Raw genomic sequence first — 22,931 nt, forward strand, 5'->3', positions numbered from 1 at the left:
TGTAAGACATCCAGGTGAGATACCCGAGGTGGTTATTTTTGGGCTCCTACATAGCCAGAGGGGAGATGTAGCACTTGGGGTGGCACGTAGTTCACCTGCCCTTCTGACATCTCCTGTAGGATGAGATGTGCCACTGACTTCACCTGCTGAGAATGGACATGGAGCTGGTGGTGACTGCTTCACGTTCACTGTAACCAGATGGATCCCAGCCACGGTGCCCAACGCGTTCACTGGTGGAGGGGGAGCGTGCAACCTGGCCCCTGGGGAGGAGCAGGCACCTCGTGCTGCCATGGCTGCATTAATGGGGCTCCAAGCCAGTTCTCCAGACCTCATGAGAAGGTGGCACACTGGTCTTCCAGTGCCTACAAGGAAGCTCTTCAGAGAACATGGTCGTGACTTCGACTTAAAGGTGATTTTCTTGTGGCATCTGTGTCCATTTTAGAGCAACAGTTGCGGTTAATGATGTGCATAATTTACATTATTACGCCTTTTATTTTTGTATTGTGATAAATTGCCTTCCTTCACGTTCCTTTTTATTATGATGTGCTGGGAGCACAATATAGCGATAGGAAAACAACAATACAGTGCTGCCCTGTCAGTCTCAAACACAGAAGCAGCACACCCATGCTACAAACACTCACAGATGCACAGCACCGTATCAGATTATTAGCTCCAAGGCAACTGCCAGCATGCAGTTTTATTGGAAATGAAAACAAGGTAATTCAAGATTTATTTTCTCTCTAAGAAGGTGCCAGGAGGCAGGAGCCAGCCCCCGGCATCTACTGTAAAACACCCGACACATGGTAACTCGCTGCTCCTCAGCCAGAGCCCTTGGACAGTGGATTTTTGAGCTACCTCTTCAAAAGGAGGCGAATTCTCCTCCTTGTCCCCAGCCTGTACCCTAAAGGGAGCAAAGAAGATTGAGTGAAGGGAGATAAACGTACCCTGCGCTGCCGTGGCTGCAGGCACAGCTCCTGGGGGACCTTGGGTGGCTCTTAATCACACATCCTTGAAGCTTCAGAAACATACCCTGATTATTTTCCAGCTCAAAGCATTCATTACCTTCAGGATATTACTGTCTTTGCCCCTGTTCTAATGGTTTAGGTTGAGCCGATCACCAAATTAAACTCCTTATTAGTAGTTAGCTAGGTACACCGTGCCCTGATCTTGTTGCTATGCCCAAATGCAATACGTGCCTGGGCACCGAGACAGGCACATGCTGTGGCCAAGCTGAAAACATTTAGGAACTGGGAGGAAAATTGTAGGAAATATTTTGGTGATTAATTTAGAGATGCTGAAGATCATTTTAAAAGATGCCCTGAATGTGTTCAAAAAAAGCTGCATCGGTTAAAAAAAAAAGCACTGAAAATACACCTTGATTACATGAAAGGTGAAAGAGGCAATAAAGCCAAATAAAACTACCCATATAATAAATGGGATAAGAGCAAGCTGACAGCAACAATTATTGGTCAGAAAGCAAGAGATGCAAAGAGTGCCTGACAATGAGCTGTGTCGTGAGAGGAGCCCTAATGGAGATGGAGGGGCAGCTGCCACGTCCAGGTGTTTGGGTTCGCAGCGATGTTGGCACTCTGCAAAGAGGGAGCACAGCGGGGCTGCTTCAGTCTGTGTCGGTAATTTTAAATGGAGGCTTGCTGTCATGTTTTGGACTATGCTGAACTGTTAATGAAATATGCCTGCCTCGCCTCAGATATGTGTTGTGTGTGTGTTTTTTTAATCTGAAAACCAAGGCTTGGAAACCTAACTCTTCAGACTAAAATGAAAAAAACAAACAAACAAAAAAAAACCCACAAAAACCAAAAAAGCTTCTGTTCTTAGCCTGTGATCAATCTTTTTTTAGGGTCTTTCCAGCTCTGTCATCGCTCACAGTAAAAACATCGTGTAGGGCTTTGTGGAGAGATCCATGTTCAGCACTGCTGTTGGGGCAGTCGTACTCGACCACGGCATCCCAAATGCCAGGTCCTGTGAGCCTGGGAGATGTTCAAACTGCTTCTCATCACGTCCCCCACCTAGTCAAACCTCCCTCCGTGGGACACTGATCTTCACAGTTCCACTGCCTGCTCCTAATGCTTCTGGCTGAATTATTCTGGGAAAGGGCATCAGGGAAACAAGTGCCATCTTAGTGAAATACATTTTCTAACAGATAATCTTGTGGCTACAGATCTTTGTGAGCAACATGGTCCAGAGACTCATACTTTCCTGTACTGATGCGTGAGCCTGAGGTTTGCCAGCACCTCTTGGCAAGCAGAAAGCCTCCTGCTACGTTAGCTTTTGACATGGCAATTGCTCCAAAGCAATTTCTATCCTCCTTACCTTTGCCTTAGACGAAGGCTGAGAAGTCCCTGACCATCAGCCATGCCAACATGTCTAGCAGGTTACCCCTTGGGTTCCTGGGCTGGACCACACAGACAGACAAGGTGGCTCCTGGAAGCTGTGATGAGTTCTCAGGAGTGATCCTTAGCTGGTAACGTAAATCCCCTTTCCTAGGGGGGATGCCTGTCTGCAGCACAACCCAGGGGTCTTCCCTGGGAGAAGTCAGTCAGATATTCAGGATTTTGCACTATCAAGGTCTTCATCCAAAGCAAAAGTTGTGCAACAAAGTGGAAGTCACCCTTGACCAAGAAGTACACCATCAGGGCTTGGAGTTCTCTGCCAAAAATTACTTTGGTCTGCGTTTTTTTTTTTTTTTTTTTGTTTGTTTGTTTTGTTTTTTTAATTCCTCCATTTTGCAGGATTTCACAGACTGCCCTTTCAGGCATATTCTGGAGTAGACCTGCAAGGGTCGTCCACAGCCCTCTTGGGCCATTCCCTACTGCTGCACAGCAGAAATATCCCAAAATTTCCAAAAGAAATATCATCCAAAGGACTGACACCACTGGTAGGACCAAAAAAACGATGTGTTCGGTATGCTCAGGTTGGACTTGTTGCCCACAGGCAGTTGGTTTGTCCACGAGGAACAAGTCCAGCATTTCCCACTGCAGGAAACACACACACCGTGCTAGACCATCATAGATGTGGAATGCATCCATGCACGAATCCTGAAAACTAGCCCTGTTCCCTCCTCCAGGTGTCCGGGAGCTTTGGCCACTGCACTTGCTCGGATCAGCCAGCTTGCATGGGAAGCAGCGGGATGATAGATTGCTGCTGCAGGCTGAGGTCTGCACACACACCATTTTTTCTCCGCGAGGTTCAAACATTTGCGCTCCATCTGAGGCTTGGATCCAGGTACTCCAGCCTGAAAGCCAGAGATGCTGGAAAAGGCTCAACATCAGACTTCAGGAACGGGGGCTCAGGCTCTTCTGTTCCCCAGCCTCAGGCGGTGGTGGGAAAGATCTCCCCACAGCCAGGCACCCGGGAAGCCTTCAGCCGCTGCTGGCATTGGCGCGGAAAGCGAGAAGACATTTACTTCCAGGAACAGATGCAAACACAGGGAATTGCCAATTGGCCAAAATCAAATAAAACCTGACCTCTGATGAACTGGAGCCTTAATACTTTCAAACAACCCTGCACTCAATATTAGCAATGTAATAGTTTACCTTGGAGACTTGAGGGCTGAAGGAGAAACGAAAGCCGGAGCTACCGGAGATGTTTCATTCCCGCTGTTTCTATTATTGATAACAAGCCAGCAAAACCCCACGAGGCCCTTGAGCTTTAGGAGAGCTTGCCTACACCTTTTCCCCAAGGCTTCATGCCAAAACACCCCAAAACCTAAGAGCTGGGTTTTATCAGAACACCTGAACCTCTTCAAATACAGAATGAGACAGAATAGGAATGTTCTTCCCTGGGAGGTGGATCCTTCCTTTTGGGTTTGCTTTCAATCCCACACACCCCCAGCAATCCCCTGGGTAACTGCACAGCCTTGCTGTCCCCAGAAATCTCCTTTCTTTCCTTTGAAGGGGAGCAGACACCCACAGGGAACAAACCCTAAGTTAGAAATAATGGGAGGCCTTTGAAAAAAACACCACCTGAGTCTGAATATAACCACAAGGAAAAAACGGGAACTGTTATCTGCAATACACACCCCCCTCCCAATCAAATTAATACCCCGGACCAGAGCCTTGTCCAGAAGCAGTGTAAATATCTCAGCAACTCATTACCTTGTTAATTGGATCACTCCAAGCTTTTTGGAACCAGTCTAAAGCACAGGCAAATCCATTAAAAAATGGATTTCTGATTTCTCTATAGCTGTCTCTAGCTTTAGTCCCTTTTCTATTAAACACTGTCTAGAATAGATTCACCCGTTACCTAAACTTTTTCCCAGCAAAGCGTTTCCTACATTTTTGATGCACATCCCTCTTCCTGCCCTTGAGCATCCTGGGGCCACGAAGACAGAGGGCCCAGATAGGGCTCAGGGTGCAGGTCTGTTGTCCTCTTTCTGCCTCCACCCCAGTAGGAAACGGGGTGCTGCTGGTGGTTACGGACCCCTGGCATTTCCCGTGCTATGGGTGCTGTTGGGGCAGCCTGGGAGCAATAAACCTCCTCTGGCCAAAATCTGCAGTTCCCCATCCTGCTCCCACAACCTGAGATCTCCCTCATTTGGATGCTCCAAAAGCCAGCATGGTCACACAGATTGGGGTCATGTTTGGAGGCTCTTTGGGTTTTGCAGTGCACTTGTTTCCTAAACATTTGAAGGCAGGGGAACCACCACATTGCTGCCATCCCCTGTGCAAACCTTTCAGGAGCTCACGTGCCAAGATACTGAGACATTTTTGCCTGCTGCTTAAGAGCAACAGGGCCAGCGTATGAGATCGGACACGGCAGTAGCATACGGGGAGCCATATGCTCCACCAGGAGAGGAGCATACGGCCATTAGGAGAGGGGCTGGTGCCGGGGGCACGGCTGAGGCTGCTGGAGACGCGGGTGCTGCTGCCTTCGCAGCTCAGCTCATCCCCAGGGACCAGCAGTGCCCTTACTGTGGGTGCTGGAAGGAGGTGACGTTTGTGCACAGCCCATCCTTTGCGCGTAGGGTGCCCCAAGTTTTTTTTCCATGACCAAGCAGTCCAGACTTCTCGATGGTCTCCAGGGACCTGCCCCGGGGGCCCTCAAACTTCCACCGCATCCCCAAGGCAGAGCACAGCCAGCGCCAGGCAAAAACGCCTCCCCCTGACCGTACTAAAACCACTTAATGGCCAGGAATCCTTTTCTGCATGGAGGGTCAGGCAGTAAAGCTGTCAGACAGGCAGGGCCAGGGGGTGGTTTGGGATGTAGCCGCACAGAGCGCGTTTTTCCCAGACGCTGTGGTGGTCGGGGAAGTCCTTAAGCCCCTGCGCTGCTTTTCCGGCAGCACGTGGCCACATCTGCTGCGAACTGCATCGCTGGCACAGCTGGAGTTAATTTTGACTTTTGAAAGAGTGAGGGAGGATTGTGTTTATATATATATATGCATATAAAGATGTGTATTTTTAAACACAGGAAATCCTGGTCCCTCCCCAGGGCCTAGCTGGATGGCTCTCAAGGCCAAAGGAAGTGCTCTGCAGCAGCGCCCCGCGCGCCAAACGCATTGCTGGGGCAGATTTTTGCAAGCTCCCATCTCCTTATGACCACCCCAGCCCATAAATCACCCCAGTGGCATAGTAGTGATAAAACTCTCTGTATACATGCAGCGTTGTGGTGCTTGACACATGCCCTGGGGTCTCACACGTCCAGTGAAGCTCAGCGCACCAAGCCCTGTGCCACTGTGGCCGCTTGGCAATTTGGCTGGCACCACGAGGGAACCCGGAGTCATCCCCACCTCCTCCCACTTACCTCAACACCTTGCTGGTGGCTGGAGAAGGGAAACAGAAGCCGGCACCCCACCAAGACCTGGTGCCACCCTGCGGGACAGCGGTGACACCGCAGTGACATTGCAGGGTCCTCTAGCTGCCTCCACCACCAAGTCCTGGCCCTCTCAGCCCCCTCAGATCCAGCTGCATGGAAAAACCTGCAAGATGACAGAGAGCCCTCTTATTCCTGCTGTAATTAATCCCTTTGGAATTCAATTAATGAGCTCCCCGCTGCAGCTATCAAGCCTCCATCAGTTAGGCAAACAGGCGTGCAAGCCAGGCTGGGACTGTACGAGCACAAGATAAATATTTCAGCGTGTCCAAGTGGAGCCTGTCCTCCCCATCCTTTGCAGCTCAGCTTTAAAGTGTTGCCCCACCAGTGGGAATTTCAGGGCTCTGTTCATGGTCAAAAGCACTTTTGCTCCTGTCTCATCCATCCCAGCTAGAGGACAGCTACCGTACCCGTGCAGGGCAAGGAGAAGGCTCTGGAGGGTGAAGGATTGTCCCTGGTGTGACCGCTGCAGCACGATGGTGACCCCAGTCTGGCACGGTGCAAGGTGTGAACACAGCATCAGCGCTGCTTGGGACGTGGAAATGGGCTCGCATATGCACCAGTGATGGTGAATAACAGCCATCGCTGGGGCTAGATAATGTCTTATTTTGTATGTTTTTTTTTTTTTTTTTTTTTTTTTTTTTTTTTTGGTCTTTTTCTACAAGCTTGGCCAGGCTGGAAGTGGAGACACTGCTGCTTTCTGAGCTGCTCTCCCAGGATTTTGGAAGTGAGGAGATGAGAGCTCACTTCAGGCCACCACCAGCAGCAGGACACCGAATTTCCAACCCCAGCAGTGGTGGGCTCATCAGCTCTTGCTTAAAAAGCAGCAGTTCCTGGCCGCCCACCCCTCCCCAGCACACATCGGGGACCTGGTGGCCCCACGAGTGCATGGGGACGAGTGAACGGCGCAGCCGCGGCTCCAGTCCGGGGACTTCAGCCCAGGGGTGCAGGTGATGGAGCACCCCCCTCCCGGCTGCAGTGCCGGGAAATGCGTCCTCCTGCCACGATGGATATTTCCCATCAGCGAACTCTATTCAAAATGAAACCCATTATGGCAAAGAAAAAAAAAAAAAAACAAAAAAACACAGAAAAACTCTAATGTTTGTACTGCATCAAAATGAATGATGTCACGTGTCCAGGCTGCCTCAGAAAGCACTGAATTGCCAAAAGATGGTGAATGTCTTCAATATTTAGTGAGAGGGACCAGAAGGGAGATGCTAAACCTAGAGAGACTTTCCAGCTAATGCTTCTGTTGATGCATTATTTTTATTTTTTTTTTTTTGTCAAATAGCATCCTCTGTTTTGCATTAAACACACCCGTATTGCACCGGGGACATTGCAGCCTGTGCCGGCAGCCACTTGCAATGGATGCCTGGGTGTTAGCAGCTCCTGCAGCCCTGCTCCCACCTTGCCATCACTTGCCCAGCACCACCCTGCAGCCTGCGCTCACCGCGCTCCCTGCAGACGTAACCCGAGAACTCAATGACTCCGTGTAACCTAAAGCATTAATTACTGAATCTTATGCAATCCTTGCAGGTGAAGGGAGGGGAACTAGCACTTCTTGGGGTTTGCCCTGGGGGATGTTTGAGGTCTATCCAGCTCTTCCCACCATCTCTTGGTGTCACCAGCCAGTGCACCACCGTGCAAGGCCCTGCTCGAACCCCGGACAGCTGCTGTGCCAAGAGCCACTGACTGGAAGGCAGAGATGCAAAGTGGATGCAAATTCCTTCTGTAGCAGCAATTAGGCTGAGATTAGGCAAAGCTAAAATAACATTTGTTACTTTGGGTGGTTTGACCCCCAGCAGTTGCATTGGAAGTTGACAAGGAAGGTCCTTGGGCAGCCCAAAATGCCCCTTCCCACCCGAATCACTGCTCTTGCACCACAAAGCCTTGCAGCAGTTTGTTCAGCCTCTAGCAAAGCATCCCCATCCCCGCCAAGTGAGAAGTGGTGTACTGTAGGGACAAGCTCGGGGAAGGGTTGGAGGGGTTATTTCTTAAAGATGCCCTTTTGGAACCCAAACTGACTGTTTTTCACATTCGTTTACTCGTATTTTGCAATAGAGGTGGAATGCATCGTTTCCCTGGTGAAACGTCGATTCATTTGTATTGCATCCGGATTTGTAAGAAAATGAGGGTCACGGTGACCCCACAACTGTTTTGCCAATATTCTGCTCGAGTCATGATGCTTTGACCGAGAGGAAAATCCTGAATGTCCAAAAGAACGCTTACCCTCACAAATCTCTGACCAAACCTTCCTCATCACCTCCCACCTGCTGTGACCCAACACATCCAAATGCCTCAAGACTTTTTTGGGGAAAAAAATGAAGTATTGAAGGCTTGGTATCAAATAAGTATCAAAGCCTCGGCTCAGAAGCTGCTTTGGAAATGCATTTTTTCCTAGTTTATAAGAAGTTTTCAGTGCCACCACACCACCACCTTTTTTTTTGATGCCATTCCTGTAAAATATTTAGTGCTTTTTATTCACAAAATTTAGAAACAACTTGGCTGATCATCCAGATGAAAACTGGTTTAAAAATTAATTGAAAGCCTTTAAAAATTAATAATTATTTCAGCTAATTAAAGTGACAGCACAATATCTTCTAAACTGTTAACAATTTGGGAACTGCTGCGTTCTTGCTGTTGGCACAGGAGATGATGGGGCCCATGAGCTGAAACATGCTGTCTTCATTGCTTCAGACCCAGAGCAGGTTTTGGGCCCTTCTGCATCGTCTGCTTTGTTATTGACAACATTACCGCATCTATCCAAAAATGGATCTATAACATCATCATTTTGCTAGAATTTCTTTTGTTCCAGATAATTTAAAATGCTTTCTTGTTGTCCATAACACATTTGGATATGGATTTTTTTAATGGATACTTTTACTTCTCTCATCAATTGTTCTTTATTTCATAGCATCTGATTTTTAATCACAACCATTATCTTCCTCCTATTCCTGATTTGTTACTTATTATCTGCAGCTTGGCTCGCTCTTCTCACTTCCCTTTTTTGCCAGGATTTGTTGTGATCTTTTCTTTGTGATCATCATAAATACGCTTGTCAGGAAGGAACCGAAACAAAAGACATTTTTAGCTCTGAGAATTTGAGAAATTTCTGTTTTCCAATAAATCAGTTGGCACAGCTGTAAAAACGTGCAGCGTGTGTGAGAACTGACCTGCGGATTTGGCTTTCGGGGCTTCCAACTCTTTACCACATCGGGATCGGTCAGTCGATACCCAGGGCATCTCTTGCGGATGCAGAGCCCGTCAGCAGGTGATGCTGTGGACCTTGGCCCAATCTCAGCACCAAAAATCAGCTGGGTGTTCCTGGCAGTGCAGAAGACCTTGTATTTCTGCCATAAATCCTGTGTCCTAAAGGCAGCTCTCAGAAACACGTGCACGTAGCCCTCCTCATCCTGCTCTGAGCTCAAACTGGAGTTGGCCCAGCTCTTCCATCTAAGGAGCCTCCTGAGGGAGTCCTACACAAAGCCTCAAAACTAATATTAAGAAAATCAAGCAGTCCCCCTTGGTGTCCAAAGGGAACCAGGGCACCTTGCTGCATCCCCCAGTTGTTCTTCTGTAGCTCATCCAAACCCTACTATTTAGTTATGCAAAGTACAAAAAAAACGTTTCTTTTGCCTGGTTCCAGTGCGCTCCTTCCCTACTGCCGCTCCCCTGCCCTTATCTTTGCTGCCTTCCAATTCATCTTTCCTTGTTTCTAGTTTCCTTTCTTTATTTTCCAGTGGAGGGAACAGATTTGTGAGCAGTATTTAAGTAGCAGGTGAATTATTGATCTGCTCAATGACAAATTGATCGCTTCTGTTGTTTAACACTTTTATTTTCCTCTAAAAATTTCCACGCTCAATTTACTTTTTAGGCCATCACAGATCACTGAGGCGATGTCTCCATAATACTATGGGTATGCAAGGCCCAAGTTATCCTTCCTGGGCAGTAATAGCTCATTGAAGGCTTATGACTGGTTAAAATACGAATGGATTGCTTCGCCTGTGCACATCATTTTGCACATCTGATGAAGTTCCCTCCTATTTTACCGTCTGCTTATTCAATATTGAGAAATTCTGCTGCAACTTTTCACAATTAGCTCTGACTCTTGAGGTGTGTCCAGAAAACTTCATCCGCTGGCTGCTGTCCTCCCCCTCTCCAGGTCACCTCCTGGTGTGGGTAGCACCACGGGTGCCTGCTGCCTCTCCCAGAAGCTTTCTTGCACTGCCTCCTTCTGCAAAACCTGCACTGTCTCCTCCCCCATATCTCCTATTTATTTTTGGTGACACCTTCATCACATTTTTCGGGCTGTTTGCCTGGAGGTGGGCTGCTCTGCCATCGTTTTTGGGGCCCTTTTCAATGTTATCCCATTTTCCACATCCAGGCTCTGCTCCCGCACCTTCACCCTCCCCAACCCTGCAGAGCTCTTGCTGCTGGGGTGATGGAAGAAAAGGGTCAATTATTGGATTTTTATACCTTAGAAAGCTGCTTATCAAAAAGAAAAAAAGAAAGAAAGAAAGAAAGAAAAAACAAGTTATTCTCTTTTATCGTAGTTTTACGCTTAATTTGCCATCTTGTGCTCTTTTTTATTTTCCTCATTTGGATGAGACTTCCACTGTCTGAAGGATACTGTTTTACCTCTGACAGCCTCCTTTAGTCTGGTCTTTAATGAGAACAGCTAATTTTTTGCCCTTTTAAAGTCTCTTTTGATAATTGTATAGATTTGGTCTCATCATCTAATAGAAGATCTTTAAACAATGTCTATGTCCCCTGGAAGAATTTTACCCTTTTGGCATCTGCTTTTAATTTCTTTTTAACAAGCCTCACCACTTTCTTTTTTGTGGACAGCCTTTTTGAAATGAAATAGCAATGAACTTTTTAAAAAATTTTTTTTATTAATTCCTACCATACTACTAGGTTTAAGTACATTATGGGCACTTTTGGAGTGACTCTCCAATAATAACATTTTAAATTAGCCCCGTGGCCTGCTCAGGGTGGAATCTAGCATTACTTCTCCTGGCTGGCCTGGGAGGGAGTTATTTTCTATGTGGTCTCCAGACATTTACCTATTTTTCTCTGGGAGTATTTGAAGTCCCCCAGTATTGGGCTGCTTTGCCCCATAGTCTTTCTGATGGCTTCCACGTTGAAGAGTCATCTGGTCAAGTGGGCAATGATGTAGCCTCAACCTTTCACATAGGCACTGAGTTTAAACCCATAGACAGCCTATTTTTATTTTTTTTTTTAATTTATTTTTTAATTAATTTATTTTTAATATATTTTTTTAACATTTACTGATTGTTACCTTGTTCTTCACTAATGTTTCTTTAATATTGGACCCTCTCTTCCCCTTGCCCCACTGGTGCACATGCTTTCTGCACTGGGCTGTCATGCCTGGCTCTTGGCACTGTGATGCTCACCCCATCCACCTGCATTTCACAGAAAACCCCTGGTTTGGGATGAAACCTTGGTAGTATCCTGCACCGGACTTTTAGCTAGACCCAAGGACACCCAGTATCTCACTTGTCCCAGATGAAGCTCTGGCTGTCACCCACTTCGGCTTGAGCTCCCGATGCTGGGCATGTCCCAGCTTCAGGTGTGACGCCAAATGAATCTGTATGAGAAGAGGATACAAAATAATATGAGTTTCACTCTAGTGATGGAAAGGTTATATTACTGATTTCAGAAATTAAGTACATATTTAAGCACTCAGCCATGCTGGTCCCATCCGCAGTGATCCATGCTGGTGGCCCCGCTGTCCCCATCACAGAGGGGAGCTGAGGGGCTTTGGAGGGCACCACCTCAGCCCCCCAGAGCAGCAGCCGTGGGCCATGTCAATGCTCTGAGTAGGTCTCACCTCTCTTTATGATGCCCAGAAAGACATCCTGGTGGTGGCCCAGGTCTGTCCGCTCCACCAGCCACCTCTTCAGCTGGGCTGCGACCTCTTTTGTGGCAACCCGGAGTTTCTATTATTCATCGAGTGTTATTCCAGATAAGCGAGGCAGTGTTAAAAAGCAATTAAAATCCTCAGGTTGTGCATTAAAAAAAAAAAAAAGTAATTTAAAACTGTTTAAACATGTTTTTGACATTTTCTAAATTAATAATCAGACCCTTCCTCCCCACTTCTCACAATTCATAAAATTTAATAAGGGCTACCATTTTAAGGAAATATTTTAAAGTATGCTTTTTTTTTTTTTTTTTTTTTTTTTTTTTTTTTTAAGGGGCATTTTTTCAGGCTTCTCTTTACAGCTGTGACTTGCCATCATGCTCCATGACCAGGAACATCATCTGCAAAACCCACCATGGGCTCTGGCTTCTGGAGCCTGTTCCACAGGAAGGGGGGCTGTGGAAATCCTTCAGTGCTGTCCCCTCTCCCATGTTTTAGGTTGAACGCAGGGTTATTTCCAGGTCTCACCATTTCCTCTGAGCTTTTTTATCGCTGGTAAAACTGTCAGGAGCATTCAGGTGTGGGGGAGAGGAGGAAATGGAAATGGTGATGGTTGTGTTGCAGGTATGCTAAAGGGAGCAGAATGGCCGCACTTTTTTCCCCCCATTCTTTTTGTGATCTCTCAGGCCATGACCCCATGGAAGAGCAAACTGTAGCAAGCTGCAAAAAATACAAAAGGAAAAGCATGAGGCTTCAAAACAATCCCTAAAGTAACCCAGGCTCACATGAATCCACCAACTTCCTTCCGAGTGAATGGGGACAACACTTCTGGGCCTTTCCAAATTTCCCTTTTAACTGCAAAGCCTGCTTATTCCTCCGCAGCTGTCATGGTTGCACTTCTCCCCGGTTTGTGCCTTGGGTATCACTTCTCTTCCTCTGCACCTGGAGCCTTAAATGACTGCAGCCCTGGTTGGAGGCTGAGGATGGAGGCAGCGTGCAGATGGAGGCTGTGTGCGGATGGAGGCTGTGTGCTTACGGCCGCCTGTTTGCTTGTCTCTCTGCAATCTCCTGCCGCAGGCTCCAGAGGCTTCTGTTTGCACGGCACAGGCTCAGACCCTGGGCTTTAAGGATAAGGCAGATTTTCTTCTGATTAAAGACTTTGGTAAGATTAAAGACACACAGCCGAGGCCCAAGTCAAAGCTGCAAAGCAAAGATCATTCAGCAACTTTTTTTTTTTTTTTTTTTTTTGTCACTTCTCCTGTGTTTTTAAACATGCAAACCGGAAAAGGCAATAACCTGCAGCCCCTGGTCCTGCCTGGGTCTGGCTTTGTTCCAGTCTGTCCCCACTTTCTCTGCTCTCCCACGTCCCAGCACTTGTCCCTGTCCCACAGGTACAAACCTCCCCATCCTCCTCCATGTCCTCAGCCTGGACAATAGCAAAGGGTTCTCCACCTCCCTGGAAAGGGATTTTTCCCCAGGACCTTGGGCAAAACATGCTCTTCTCATGTAGCTACGTGGCCAGGCTGGTTGAACAAGCAGGACAAGGCACATCCATCTTTTCCAAAGCCAGGCACGTGGGTGGAGGTTGGAGTGACACCCGTGGAGGCCGGGGACATCAAACCCTGCCTCCCCTCCTTGTGCCCACAGGATGTGGGACCATTTGGTAACATCTCCCCAAAAGCTGTGCCATTGTTCCCAAAAGTGCTGTTGCGGGTTCTCCAGCAGAACACAGCACGTGCCCAGGAAAACGTTTGCAGTCGCCTGTTTCTCTCACCTTTTGCAGAACTTGTCCACCAAGTTCTTGACGTCCCCTGTCCTACCAGAGCCCTACAGGACCCTGCTGTGGGACAGACAGAGTGTCCTCTCCTGCTCACTTTGTGTCCCCGCATGGTGTTGCCTGAACAACCAGGAGGCATCTGAGCAATGTCTCAATTCCCTGAGCTGGAAATATTCATTCTGAAATAAAAAGAGTTTCTGAGCTGAAATAAAAAGGTTTCTCAGCAGAAATAAAAAGGGTTCAGGAACAGCTTCCCCACCACTGCCTCCTCGCTTCCAGTCCTTCCTTGCAGACAAAACCCCGCCGAGCTGCAGCCCGGTGCTGGGCCGTTTGTCCTTCCCTTGCCCCGTCCCTGCGCCGCAGACCCCAGCTCGCCGCCTCCTCGCCTCCTCCTTCGCAGGCACCCGCCCGGCGCCGCCGCCTGTGCGAGAGAAACCTGACACACTCACACGCAGATCAAACAGATGCTGCCTGTCACAGAGCTTAAAGCCTAATTACAGGAGATTACAGAAAGTATTTATAAATATTTATACCCATTTAAATATATTTATAAATGTATCAGGATTGGATAAAAGTGTATATTGTTATTTTAGCTTAAGACAGCCGAATATCACTTATACAATGCTCATACAGTAATCATATATTTGTATTAATCTTCTTTTTGATTAACGTGGACAGCAGCTGTTAACATTTGAATTGCTGTTAATACAAAGTAGGTTGGCACCAATATGCTAAGGAGAACGAGTGGTAGACACTAAGACGTCTGGAGGCAACAGAGCAAATACATCAGAGCAGAAAACTCTTCCCCGTCACAGGCTTGGTAGAAATCCTCCCAGTTCACCAGCAAGGAGACTGGGAATATATAGCTAGGGTTATGAATCTTGTCGCATGGTCGATCTGCTGAGTTATTGTGGCAATGTGCCGCCTGCCTTCCCCATCATCCGCTTGCGTTGTGCCTGCGAGCACCCACGGCAGCGGCACAGCTCCCACCTCCCGAGGGCTCCCTGTGTGTGCCAGCTCTCACAACACCCAAACACGGTTCTTGTGGCACCCAGGGGCTGTGTGTCCTCACAGCTCGATGCTTCTGTGCTCACGCTGGAAGCTGTGGAGTGAGATGTCCTCGGGCACGGCCAGGCACACAGCCGGGCTGTGCTTCTCACACCGCAGCAGCTTTGTTCCTCCATCAGGTGCTGGGGAAAGGCTCTGTTTGGAAAGCCAGGTCCCAGACTGACACGTTTCCGGGAGCTGTGTGAAATCCAGAAGGTGGGAGAGGAGCCAGCCCTTCCCTGGTGCTCTCACTGGAAGCACGGTGAGGACAACCCAAGCTCTCCCTTAGCTTGCTACCTGCAGGCGCACACTGAGGACGTGGCTGGGGGCCACCAGCCTCCAGGGAGCTCTGGACTGGGCCCCTGCTGGCCGGTGGGTGGCTCAGGATGGACGTGGGCACACCGAAGGGGAAGGGTGAGGGAAGCATGGGGCTGTCTCATAAAAGATGTGAGATAATTTTGGGAAAGCCTGGAGCAGCAGCTGGCGCCCAGCGAGGAGCTCACTGTGTCACCAGCTCCTGCTCCACAGCTGGACCTCCACCGCCAGCCCCCATCCCCATGGAGAGGTGCTGAGAGCCCATTCCTGGCTCCTTCCTACCTCTTTTTTTTTTTTTTTTTTTCCCCTCAGGGGAAGACAAAGCAGAAAGCTCACTCCGCACTCCCGGCGGGGCGGTTTTGAGCAGGACAATCCCTTTGGTCAGGCATCAAACACCAGCATGCGAGCCATCTGCTTCTCTGACTGAAACACCCAACGAAAAGCTGCTGGATTGGAAAAAGGATATTAATCTGAAAAGCGTACAACAAAGCGACTGCAGGGTGTTTCCTCCCCCCCCCCCCTCGAGCCAGAGCGAGCGAGGGAAAGCTGATTACCATGACACACAGGAGCCCTGATCTAATATTCCACTTCAAGATTTGCAAATAATGTGCCCATTAACATTCATTAGCTCTTTAAATAATACCTGCCAGACCTTCCAGGCAAGGAGGAAAGGCCCCTGCGCCCAGAAATCAATCACGCAACAGCCTCTAATTGTGCCTTTTCCACATTTACGCAAAGTTTCAATAAAAACAGGGCCAGGGCAGTTGCAGAGCTGAAGCTGCCGCTGCTGCATGCCCATGTGCAGAGCTGCACAGAGATGCCCATCCTGCTCCCGGCTGCAGGACGAGGATCTTTGCTAATTAGTGGGCTTCTCTCTGCAGGGATGTGTCACACCAGCCTTCCACCACCCAAAAGAGCTCCTGTCCTCCAGCTCGTCATGGCAGCCTGCTGAGATGAGTGTGGTGGCGTGGCCCAGGAGAGGGTGCTTTCACTTGAGCTCTGGGGAGCCCCACCTAAATACATTGATGCAGAAAAGTTTGAGGGGCCATCCTGCTGCCCCAGGTGGAGTAACACCCAAAAAGAGCTGGAAAACTGATGGCTTGAGGTCAAACTATGATACCATCTACGAACATTATTGCTCTCAATTTATCACCCTATGGCATCACCTGGAACCTTTGCATTCCCTCCAGAAGAGGCAGAGCCTCTGCTGAAGGCAGACGGGGAGTAGTTACATTTAGAAAGTGAGACCAATACCCCAAATTCTGCCTTCTCACTGAGCTGCAGAGCCATTCTGCATCCTTCAGCTCTTCCTGCCTGAGGATTTCTGCATGCACCCACAGGAAGGTGATTGGGTCCCAGCCCAAAGCTCTACAAGCTGTTTGCACCCCAAGGAAATGGGAATTTTGGACTGGACATCCCTCGGGGACATGGGACAGGGCAGCTGAGGTTTGCCATTGGAAAGAGACTTTCACAAAGGCCTTTAGGTGTTCCTAGGCAAGACAAGAGGCAGGCTCTAACCCTTGTGTGCAGCCGTCCCGATGCCAGCAGTGAGCAGGGTCAGCCCTCGATGGGCACAGCAGCTTTCTGGGTTAGCCACCATCAGCACGCTGGGTCACCCTGCCAGCACTCCGTGAGCAAAGTTGGGCACTCTAAACCTCAAATTAGCTGTCGGAGCAAGCTCATTCTGGGTTTGCCTGGTGCTTCAGTGCTTTAAAAGAGATACATGTATGAGACCAGATGAGTAGGTCCCTTCGCGCAAGGCCACGAGCAAGCCTAGAGGCATCAGAGGGTCTGTAGCACATCTTCGTGTTGCTTAGGAAATGGCTCAACATTGTCCCAGATGTTACAGTCAAAGCAAAAATCCTGTTTGGGAAAGGCAAAGCCTTCCTTGTGCAGCAGGGAGACAGCTGAGCACTGTTACAGATGCATTTAATCAGTCCAGAATGAGTTTAACTGAGGAGTTAATAGACAACCTAATTAGTGACTTGTCTGTGGTCTAACTAGCCAGGTCAGGGAAGGGCACCGAAAGAGAAGTGATGGATTCTGCAAAGGGTCTGCACATCCGCAGGATTAATGAAAACTGTGTTCCCTGTATGAGAATATTCTCGATCAACAAGAGGAATGGAGGAATTTTTTCAAAGTGTGAAGGTGAAATACAAAGAGAAATAGGGGACAAGTTATTTTTTTAATGTGCAAATGATAACAGTGCATGCATAAGTATCTCTCTCTCGGCAGATATTGCAAAGAAATGCAAAAGCAAAATGAGTTTGAGCGTACTTAAAGGGCAGTGATCTGATGAAGATGAGAAATGCAGAGTTAATGTTCTCTCCTGGATTTCTTCACAAATTTACCAAGCAAGATTTCCGCAGACTTCTTCACATCCCTGGAAACAAGGAAAAGGGAATTTCCAGCAGCAGAGTGAAGAGATGGATGTTAGCATGATGCTGTGATGGGTAAAACAGACGGGGACCACTACTGGTGATGCAGGAAAGGGAGAGCAGGGAGAGCATCCTTCCCCACCCCGAGCTCGGCTCTGCTCCCGCTGGGCTCAGGTCCCCAGCTCAGTGCCCTGCAGCCATTCCCTCCTCAGACCTGCTCTGCCTTACTCCCGAAAGTGCCCTCGGAGCCGTCCTGCTATCTCTCACCAGCTCCTATCTAATTTATCCTGCCAGCTACCGAAAAGTTATTTAATCTAAAGCTCCTGTAAAAAGGAAAAAAAACCCTGTTTTGTGTGATGTCCTCTCCATCCCCTCATCCGATGCCTGTGTGAACATGGATAAAATCACTATTTAATAGCGCTGGTCAAGCCCTGCTGCTTGTTCAGGAAACTTGCTGGCAGTGTGTTTGGATCAGCTATTAAAAGTTTGTATGAAACTTGTGAACATCTCGCAGTCCACGAGGAAGGACAGAAGCATCTGTATGGCAGGGACAGCCCGAGATGGGTCTGCATCCACCTTACACCAGTGCTGCACAGGAGAACATCACGGAAATAGGGATTCACCCAGCCAGGTGGTGGGGCTCCCGTTGGGGGAGTCTCCTGGGCTCCCCTTGGCCTCAGAGGAGATAAACCAATGGTTCTGGGGCTGTGGGGCATTGTCCATGACCTAGCTCTTCCTAAAGCAGAGAGGGGCTGGGTGGGGACCCTGCATGCACCCAGCCCCTGGCTGCTGCCCATGGGGCTTGCTTGTACCCAAAGGAGCTTCCTGGAGCCCACGGTGGAACCAAGGCAAAGTGAGTCACGGAGAACAGATGAAGACATCACTCCAACATCTCTCTGAAGGTGGCAAAAGCACAGCTTGGATAAGTTTCAGGAGGGTTAAATTTATCCTAGAACAGTTTTCAGCTGTCTTCCCCTGCAATCCCTCCCCAAGGTTTTTTTTTTTTTTTTTTTTTTTTTTTTTTTTTTTTTCCTATCCCTTTTGCAGTCCCTGAATCATCAGCCTCTAATTATTGCCTGCAGATAAACATACACTTCTCCCTGGAAGAAGTCCATATATTTTTTTTTAAACCTAAAATTGAGGGCAGTTAGCAGATGCTTGGGTAGTGTGAACGCCTGCAATACATTATTAAAACAAGCTCTCACCCCTCTGCTTTGAGACAGTTGACACTGCTTTCTGTAACACTTAGGCTTTTTGGAAAGTTTTTGTAATCCCAGGCAGATAACAATCTTCAGTCTGAGGAATGTCAGACCGTGTAATTTAACGGCCCTTTCTGGCACTAAAATCAGGGAGTCAATGAAGATTTCTATGCAGTGCATAGCCTCAGCTAAATGCTCCTGCAGCCATTTAAAGCAGGAGTGGAAGAGCAGAGACATAAGGGAGCCCTTTCCAACTTCACAATTACATCCTGTCGCTTGTGCTTGGTCCCCTGGGAACATTTAATGATGCTGGAAACTCGGGGCCCAGGGCAGCAGAACCCTACTCCTGTGCTGTCCTTATGTCTTTAACATCTCTGCACCCACCACATTTAAAAGCTGGAACAAGGACTAGATTAAGCCACCGGCAACAAATCATTCCCAAGTAATTGCAGTATTAAAAATCTTTGTGTTACAGTTATCCATAAATAAAGAGTTCTTGTAAAAAAAAAAAAATTAAACCCCAAAGCCATTGCATTTTATTCCTTGACTTATAACCTTATGGAATCCAAAGAGGTTTTCTATCTATTCTGATTTAAAGCTTCATTTGTGACAAAACGGCATTTTGATAGAAAAAAAATCTTTTTAAAAACACCTAGCTCCAATATTCGATAACTCATAAAAATGAAGGAAGATATATTTGTATTAATATATCTGAAATGTATAACCTATTAAATATAAGCAATATAGTGCTAAACTGAAGTAAAATGATTATAATACCAATATAGGGAACATAATATCCAAAACAACACTGGATATTCATGAAGCAGCAAGGCTTGTTTACTGCACCAAGTTCCCCATTGCTGATCTCTAGCACTGCTGGTATTTGAATGGCCAAATAAGCCGCGCAGGCTTTCACAACACGATTTTCACAACGTGGGGCCCGGGAACGGCTGCTGGCTTCACGGTGAGCCATGATGGGGGTGATGGACTTGCTGGGCTTGCTGTAGCCCAGGAGCTGATTTTAGCTCATTTCGGCTGTGTTCACCATAATTCAGTGGCTACTATGCAACTTGTTCCAGCTTAGCCTGTGTAGTTTGCAGCAAACCTCAGCAGTGCTTGTGCAAATGCTCTTTACGTTCATCCAGGCTTGGGGGCTTTTCTGTGACTTTCAAGCCTTATTTAGGAAAAAATAGCAGTGAAGAAGAAAAAAAAAAAAGGTAAAAAAAAGCAGGCTGCATTCAGAGCAGATTAGATGTAACACTGAGCAGTGCAGCCCAGGGAGGGGACCCTTGCAGCAGCCCTGAAGTCCTCCCAGCAAAGGGTTTGAGATGTCTTCAATCCACCTCGACATCTCGACCCATTTTCTGCCCAAGGAGGACCGATGCCATCAGGCTTAGGAACAACAGAAGGGTGAGCATAACCTCAGACAGACACCAGCAGGGCTTTTATAACTATTATTAATGATGCTCTTCCATATTAATTTGGACCATGAACGTCAGTATGATTGTAACTGGAATAATAACTGTTTGTTATATTTTGATTAGGCTGTTAAGGCTGTAATTAGGCTAACAATAAATCCGTAGCTCCACGGAAGAGGTGTTCCCGATTTTCCCATAATGACATTTCCAGCCTGACGAGGCAGGGCAAGGGGCAGTGGGGCAGACGCGGCTCCCGGCTGCCACCATCCGTGACACCCCCGAGCAGCCGAGAATCGCCGGGGGACCTTGTTACGGCTTTGAAAAGGAGCTCGCTGCCTGGTGCTGACATCTGAACACACAGGAGAGGGATGTTTGAGGATGGCCTCGTAGTTAGCAGGTCAGCGAGTCTGCACCTCGCACAAATCATTATTGGTCGGTGCTTCAATTAAAAGACAAGGCAGGATAACTTGTAGCTGTACAATTAATCAGAGGTCAGAGATGGCTGGAGCTGTCTCACCCAAACCAGTAGGACATTGCTACTTTTATATTCCCAGAAACAGGGAGCTGTTAAAACCCAGAATGTACTTTGTTCCCTTCCGGGGTGGCGCAGAAAGACCTGCCCCAGATGGGCATTTCCTAAATTTTGCCCACAGATGGGGTCATGCCCTGATTAGCAGCTGGCAGCTTTGCCAAGGAGAGGACCACAGTGGGCATCACCCATAAGAGAGGGAACAGAGCACCCATGCTTCACTCAGCTCTCCTCTCCCTGGGTGACAGTTGAGGGAGGGAGCAGCCAAGGGAGCTGCCATCAATCCATCGGGTGGAGCCTCAAGTTGCCTCCGAGACGAGCATCCCATTAACTTTGTTCCTCTGAAATCCTATTTAGGGAACCGGCTTGTAAGATGCGGAGAAACAACAATGTGACTTTCATATCACTTTGTGAGAAAACTACTTGAATGCGCTCTTAGTTTATCTTGAGAAACCAGTCACTGCAACTGCAAGCCGGAGCTGGAGAACTCACTTTCATGCTGGCTCCAATTGATAAGCCCCAAACCGAGCTTGATAGTTGTGTCTTGTTTACCCAAGTGACAAGACGATTCTTTGTGTCCAAATGCTCCTCTGGAAGCGTATACCTTGGGTAAAGCCTTGCCAGGGACTTTGGTTTTTAATGCTCTCCTTAATTCACGAGGAGGAGAACGGCTGCTGTGCGGGAGCAATACCGATGCGAAGAACAACCTGTGAACATGAAGCCTGGAAGCAATCACAGCCTCGGTTTGCCTGGTTTTATCTGTTAATAGTTGTTGCCTGCTCAGCACACATGTTGTTCTCGGTGGTAAAAATCTGTTTTGGTGGAAAGCTGCCGCCTGTCCTGAAGTAGCGGTGGTGCTGTGGGAACAAGCTGGAGCAGTGCGCCACGGTGCAGGGCACAGATCCTGGTCCCTGCTGGGGCACCTGCAGGACCCTGAGCCAGGAGGAGAGTGCTGGAGAAAGGGAACCTTCCCGAGTCCTATTTTGGGTGCTTTAAGCACTGCTTGCAGTCCTGCTGACAAATGGCTAACACAGGGGACATTAGGCTGCAGGGAGGCAGAGGATGCATTTGTGCCCTCGGGTGAGAGGGTGGGATTCAAGTTCAGGTTTCCTATGCCCCAAATGAGTGCTCTGATAATGGAGTTATTTCGGAATAACTGAGTGTGGAGGGAGGAGGATGAAGGGAAATGATGGGGAAGATCTTCCAGCTGTGGTTTCAGAGCACAGCAGCTGCTCTGTCTGCTATGGAGCCTCATCCTACATGTGTTGTGTGAGGCTTGTAGATTAGGTCCCTCTTGGGAGAAACCCTGGCTTTAAGGGCCCTTGGGCACAAGCTGGCTGTGCAGTCCAGTGTCCCACTGGTCCCAGTACCACTTTGGGCACAGGACAGGTTGTGCAGGCACAGGAGCTCTCCTGCTGACCACAGCAAACCCACAAGGAGCTGGCGATGTCTCTGCTCTCCCAGGAGCCGCCTGCCCCAGCAGCAGATCAGGTACAGCTCACCTGCCTAACAGCTGCAGGATGACTTGGGTGAACAGACTGAACTCATTAGCCTTCATCCATTTAAACCTCTAGGGTTTAAATTGCCATTTCACATGTCGTAAGCATGATCATGTGGCCTGTCTTTTGCCGTGATTTCTTACTTACTTTGTTAATTTTATTATGTCTAATAAAGTGTTTTAATTTCCTCCAATTTCCATATTGTACTGTAGCTAAGGAACAGAGATAAAAGGAGCTACAAGAAACTTTGAATAGATAATTGGTTAATTAAACAACTTAACTGGTATGTGGTTTATAACATATTGTTCTCACAGAAGCCACAATATGGTGAGCAGCTCCGGATAGGTAATTCCAAGTTCCAGCTTCCTTGTATGGGTAAATGCCATAAAAGGGCTGGTAATTGTGAAATTCCTCAAATAGTTAAGCTTACTTTCTTAAAAAGATCCTAAGTGCCTTGCATTAAACCCTTATCCAGGCTGTCAGAGGGGGAATCCTGCTAAGGAACTGATAGCTGCAGATAGCTGGAGGGGGCATGGTGGTGCCTGGGGGAGCTGGGGGCCGGCAACCCAAGTGGTGTCAGAGAGCCTGTGGTGAGGGGCAGGGGTCAGAGAGCCAGGCGTCGGAGGAAATGGGAAGGGAAAACCTCCTGGGCCAAGGAGGAGCTGTGCAGATTTCGCTGCAGCCCTGAAATTGATGATTTGCCTGCCTAAACCAAGTCTGGAACCACGGGTCTCTTTTCAAAAGCACCCTGAACAGGGGAAGAGCTCTTCATCAACCTTTTAAACATTCTCTTCCATCTGATCTGCTCAGCTTCAATCATTTTCAGTGCGCTTTATGTCTAATGTTTAAGCTGGGTCTCCTTTGGGCCCCCCAGATTGTCCTCAAAGCCCTGGCAGATGCAGGGTAACATCAAGCTTGTACCAGGCAGCCGGAGCAGGCAGAGGTGCTCCTGTTTGCTGTGCTGCCTGCTCCACAGTCCCCTTGGGCTGCTTTCCTAAGCCTTAGCTCCCCAAAGAGCTGGTTTGACAGGAGCCACAGAGAGCATCCCTCCTG

This window comes from Netta rufina (genome assembly GCF_964035555.1).
Source record: "Netta rufina genome assembly, chromosome: 14".
Lineage (NCBI taxonomy): Eukaryota > Metazoa > Chordata > Aves > Anseriformes > Anatidae > Netta > Netta rufina.